Below are 6000 nucleotides of genomic sequence, written 5' to 3'. Positions count from 1 at the left end.
TAGGGTCCTTCCAAACCTAAATCTGGGAATTCCGTGATCCCACACCCTGTGCCGAGCAGGACAGAGCCAGTGCCCCCCTCCCACAGCTCCAGGGGGTTGACATTCCTTAGGCAAACGAGGAGAGCCAGGATTTCCCTGCAAATCCCTTCCCAGGCCAGGCTATGGATACAGAACCCCTTTTCACCAGATTTCCCCGTTCCAGCAGTGGGTTGGGGCAGCCTCCCCATCGCACTGGGAATCCTTTGGCTGCTGCTCCCCGCAGGCAGCTCCAGCTTTCCCTGGATCCGGGGGATAGCCGAGCCTTGTGAAACACCTCCTGCCAGGGGCCAGGCCAAAACTCCCCTTCCTGCGGCCGAAATTAACCCCACAAAGCTGCTCCTGGAACGGGCTCTTCCCAAAAAAACAGCTGGCACAGGGAGAGCCTGCAGCATTCCCACGTCCCTGGGGAGGGCAGCTGCCACCAAGCCCCTCTTTCCGAGGCAAAGCCGATACTCCCAAATGCTGGAGGTTTGCAATTTGACTTCCAAACGCCCCCCAGCCCCACTGAGCTGCCTCAAGGACAATTCCCACGAAAAGCCCTGGAAATCTCCGGCAGCTCCCGAAGGAGAGGAACGAGGAGCTGCCGGCAACAGATGAAGTCAAGGGCCTGAAGATTAAAAAATAAATAAAAAAAAACCAAATAAAAGCGGCAGAAAATGAGTCACGGATGCATTACTCATCTGCCGGCGGAGTCAGCCGCGGCTCCATGTGACAGCGGCGCCCGAGGAGCCCGGCCCGGCCCCGCAGCAGCGCCGGGATTTGCTAAATAAAACCCCAATCCTCAGCCTCGGGCAGGACGTGGCCCTGGCAAATCCGCGGCGTTAAGAGCAGCCAGGGGCTGTTGGCAGCGCCCCTTCGGATGGGCCGGGATTAAACCGGGCTGGGAACGGCGGGAGGGGCCGGAGCTGCGGCGCTGCAGGGTGGATTCCCCGGGAAGTTCTGCCCCTTGCCTCTTCCCCTGTAAAGCTGGGTTTATAGGGGACAAGGGCAGGGACACCTCCCACTGTCCCAGGAGCTCCCAGCCCCAGTGTCCAGCCTGGCCTTGGGCACTGCCAGGGATCCAGGGGCAGCCACAGCTGCTCTGGGAATTCTGTTCCAGGGCCTCACCATCCCCACAGCCAAAATTCCTTCCTAATATCCACCTAAATCTTCCCATTTCCAGCCATTCCGTGTCCTGTCCCTCCCTGCCTTGTCCCCATCCCTCTGCAGCTCTCCTGGAGCCCCTTCAGGCCCTGCCAGGGGCTCTGAGCTCTCCCTGGGGCCGATTTCCAGGATTCCTTCCTCAGGCTGGGAGAGGGGAGAGCCCCCAGGAGCAGCTGTCCCAGCCCCACAGGAGCTCAGGAGGGCACAGAGGGGATCAATCCATCCCCCAGGCCCTGAAAAGCCAGTGGCACCACCGAGGCTCCCACGTGCCACCCCCGGGAGGCTGAACCCCAAAGAGGGAGCGCCCCAAACGCTCCTGGGGCAGCCCCGCCTCGTGCCGGGGGCAACCAAAGCACTTCATGAGCATCCCGAGAATCCCAGCAGGAGCAGGGCTGGAGACCCCACGGGAACAGCCCCTGCCAGCCCCCAGGGGTGGGAAATCCACGGGAAAAGCTCCTGCCAGCCCCCAGGGATGAGAAATCCATGGGAACAGCCCCAGCCAGCCCCCAGGGGTGGGAAATCCACGGGAAAAGCCCCTGCCAGCCCCCAGGGGTGGGAAATCCAGGGGAAAAGCTCCTGCCAGCCCCCAGCTCATGGCAGGGCTGCAGCAGCTCCGGGATCAGGGCTGCAGCTGCTCCCAGCTCCACAGTGAACCCTTCCCTCCATGGTCCCGGGGTTTTCCCGGGCACACAGAGCCACTGCCATGCTGGGAGCTGCTCCCAGGAGGACACGAGGGATGTGGGAATGAGCTCATGGACACCTTCCCCGAGGATTGCTCCAGACCCTCCAGCCTGGCCTTGGCCACTGCCAGGGATGGGAATCCTGGGGCCCTGCAGCTGCTCCATGAATTTTTGGGGGGGATTTGTGTTATTTTGGTGTGCCCAGGAGGAATCTGGGCACGGAAGGTGCCCGTCCATCACCGGGATGTCCTCCCACGTGTGCCAGCTCCCTGCCAGGACACAGCAGGGAGAGGAGGAGAGCTGGATGGGGCTGGAGAACAGCGCTGGGAGAAAGAAACTTCTCATGGAGACGCTCAGGGCACAGGGAACAGCCACATTCCAGCATGGAAGGAGCTCCCCAGGGAAGCAATGGGATCACAGCTGCATCCCTGACCCCTCCAGCCCCCAGGGGGGCTCTGAAAGTGCTCTGATCCCCCCCCCCCAAACCCCCAGGCCGGGCTGGGAGCCAGCTCAGAAGATCCCAGTCCATCCCTGGGATGAGCAGCCCCCTGGTGACGGCCATGGCGCTGCCACAGAGGGGCTGGGCGGGCAGGAATTCCCTAAAACCGAGCATTTGTGGGACCAGACAGCAGGCAGGACACAGCTCAGGGAGGGTGGCACCCCCCGTGCGCCAGCAGCTCTGCTCAGGGCCACCAAACCTCACATTTTGGCGAGCAGGGCCCCTCTGCCAGGGTGTCCCCAGAGCCCAGAGGTGCTGGGGACACAAAGGAGACACTCGGGAGGGATTTAACACCCCCGGGACCCGCGCTGCCTCGTTTGAGGGTTTTCCTGGAGCCAGAGGCGACCGAGCTGTGCCCCAGGGAGAGGGTCCCGTCCCCACAAATCCCACTGCACCGCGCCCAGGAACACCCATCCCCCAAAATCCCAAAGGAACGCCCCTGCACACCCCGGAAAGGATCCCACCTCGCTCCGCTCCTGCTCTTCCTCCAGGATCGCCCCTGGCCCCACCCTCGCCCCTGATAACCAGCGACTAATCAGGGCAATCAGCACCACCCCCATGGGACCAGGCGCAGCTGCCCCGGGATGCTCCAGAATGTTGATAATTGATTCATCTTTATTTTTCGGGGAAAAAAAAAAAAAAAAAAAAAAAAAAAAGGCATTCAGGAGCGCTGGCAAAGCCCTCATGCAGGCCTGGGGGGCTGCAGCCAGCGCCCCCGTCTCACACCACGTGCCTCACCCGAAATATTGAGCCCATTTTGGGGTTGATCCCTGGCAGCATCAGCCGGCGATGTGCTTTAGGATGGGGATGGATCCATGCCCTGCACCCCCGGGATCAGGGCTGCAGGAGTTCATCCCCCTGCCCACACCATTCCAGGGCTTTGGCTCCTGGGACTGGAACGGAGCTTTTGCCTCCTTTAGGTAAAATTTCGCAGCTGTGTAAAGAAAGGCAGAGAAACAAATTCTGCCCTGGCACAATCCAGAACTTCAGAAACGCCAGTGGAGTCTTTCATTTAAAATTTAAGGTGTCTTTGGGTCGGTCTGCTTGGACCACGGCTAATAAAGAACATTGAATTCTTCTTAAAATTAACTTACGGAAAAGAAACAGGATGGGGAGGGGGCAGAGGTGGGGGCGGTGCTGGAAAACATCTGGGGCAGCAAAGGCAGAGGCAGCCCTGGAGCGTCTGCCTCCAGCTGTGCGGGGATTCCAGCTGTGCGGGGATTCCAGCTGTGCGGGGACCCAGCTGTGCGGGGATTCCAGCTGTGCGGGAACCCAGCTGTGCCCGACTCCAGCTGTGCGGGAACCCAGCTGTGCGGGGATTCCAGCTGTGCGGGGACCCAGCTGTGCCCGGCTCCAGCTGTGCGGGAACCCAGCTGTGCGGGGACCCAGCTGTGCGGGGATCCAGCTGTGAAGAGATCCAGCTGTGCGGGGACCCAGCTGTGCGGGGATCCAGCCGTGCCCGGCTCCAGCTGTGCGGGGACCCAGCTGTGTGGGATTCCAGCTGTGAAGAGATCCAGCTGTGCGGGATTCCAGCTCTGCGGGGACCCAGCTCTGCGGGGACCCCAGCTGTGCAGGGACCCAGCTGTGCGGGATTCCAGCTGTGAAGAGATCCAGCTGTGCGGGGACCCAGCTGTGCGGGATTCCAGCTGTGAAGAGATCCAGCTGTGCGGGATTCCAGCCGTGCCCGGCTCCAGCCGTGCCGCCCGCGCTGTGCGAGCCCCGCAGGGCCCGTCCCGGCTCCGCGTGTCCCCGCCGTGTCCCCAGAGCCGACATTCCCCATTCCCGGGGCACTTCCCCGGCTCTGGAGCGCCCCGCGGCCGGTGCGGCGCCGGGAGCTCGGCAGATGGAGCTGTGCAGCTGCGCAGGGACGGGACGGGGCCGGACAGATGTGCAGGGCCCGGACAGATGTGCCGGCCCCGCGTGCTCCCCTGGTCCCGCCGTCCCCCCCCCGGGCCCACCCTGCCCCCGCGCGGGCAGAGCTCTGCTGTCCCCTGTGTCCCCAGCAGTGCAGGGACAGAGGTGGGGACGGTGCCACTCCAGGGTGGCAGAAACACCCTCAGCAGAGCGGGAAATTGGGCAGCGGGGCCTGGGGACAGGGACACACCTTGGGAATGGGAATTCTTGGGTTTGGGCTCCTTGTGTCACCCCAAAAGGGACATTTGGGCGAGCTAAAGCACCCAAACCCATCTTAAACCCCATCAGCTGGGCCACAGCCTGCCTGTCCTTCCTGGCCGCCCCCGTGTCCCCACAGTGTCCCCACTGCCAGACTGGCAGTCCCCTCTCCCCTTCCCATGGAAGCTGCTGCTGCCAGGAGCCCTCGGCCCCGTTCCAGCTCCGATAAAATCTGGGCTTTGTGCGCCTGCCCCCGGCTCCTTCCTGTTTTTGACTGCAGAACTGTCAGAGCTTCACATTTTCACTTCTCTTTTCTCATCCGCAGCAGCTCCAGGTGAACTCTGCTCCAGTGGCCCCCAGATCCCCTCGGCTGGCAAAGAGCTCCTGGCGCTCTGCAGATCCTCACGGCTGGATCAGGACCTGGGAATGCTCTGTCCCAAGCAGAGGGACACGGGGCTGTGCACCAGGGACAGGAAGATATGGAATCACTGAGGCTGGAAAAGCCCTCTGAGGCCACCGCTGACCATGTCCCCAAGTGCCACATCCTCATGGATTTTAAATCTCTCCAGGAATGGGGTCTCACCACTGCCCTGGGCAGCTGTTCCCATGGCCACCCTTCCCATGAAGAAATTTTCCCAAATATCCAACCTAAACCTCCCCGGGTGCCCCCGAGGCCATTTTGTCCTGTCCCTTGTTCTGGCTCTGTCACACATCACTGGTGAGCCGCGCTCATCCCGAACTCGCAGGGAACGGGGGAAAAAGGACGTGGAAATCCAGCTGCACCCCCAGGAGAGCAGGCTGAGCTGGGAACAAGCAGCAGGGCTGGTTTATTATTTTATTTCTCTGCATCACAGTCTCTATGAACAACGGTGACCCCGGGTCAGAAGTTTCCTGGCAGTGGCAGGGGCTCTGTGGGACCCTTGTCCCCCCTCCCCGGGGAGGGCTGGATCTGCTCCCGCTGCTCATCCCTGGGATTGCTGCCCCGGGTGGGTTTAGGGCTGGTGGAAATCCCCCTGAAATCCCAGCTCCATGGCCTCAGTGGGAAACTATGTCCTTGGGGACAAGGCCAGCTGCCACCCAGGGGCTCTGGGTGACATCCGTGCCTAATGGTGGCAGCACGGAGGGGACAGATCCGTGTGCATCCCTGCGCATCCCTGTCCCAGGAAGGTGCAGACCCCGGGCTGGGGTCCCTCACCTTCCACCCCACACGCACCAGGAGCTGCTGGGAGCCCCTGGAAGTGACCTGGGGGAGGGGGAGCGGCCCCAGCAGCGAGCAGGAAGCGCCGCGTCCCTCTCCACCTTCCCACGCCGAAGGAATCCGTGCGAGTCCCTCGGCGGCTCTGGATGTCAGGGTGGCGAGGCAGGGCCACGGGGAATCCGCATCCCCTGAGGAACGGAGGACTCTGAGCCAGCGAATTTCTCACCACCTGAACTGGGATTTCCACCCTGAAAACAGAGGGAAAGCAGAAGGGTCCGGGTCGGTTTCGCGGTGCAGCGGCCGCTGGAACATTTTCCCGGCTGCTGCTG

The sequence above is a fragment of the Vidua macroura genome, chromosome 9 (genome assembly GCF_024509145.1).
Source record: "Vidua macroura isolate BioBank_ID:100142 chromosome 9, ASM2450914v1, whole genome shotgun sequence".
Taxonomy (NCBI): domain Eukaryota; kingdom Metazoa; phylum Chordata; class Aves; order Passeriformes; family Viduidae; genus Vidua; species Vidua macroura.
The sequence above is the reverse complement of the archived record's forward strand: the minus strand, read 5'-3'. Positions refer to the sequence as shown.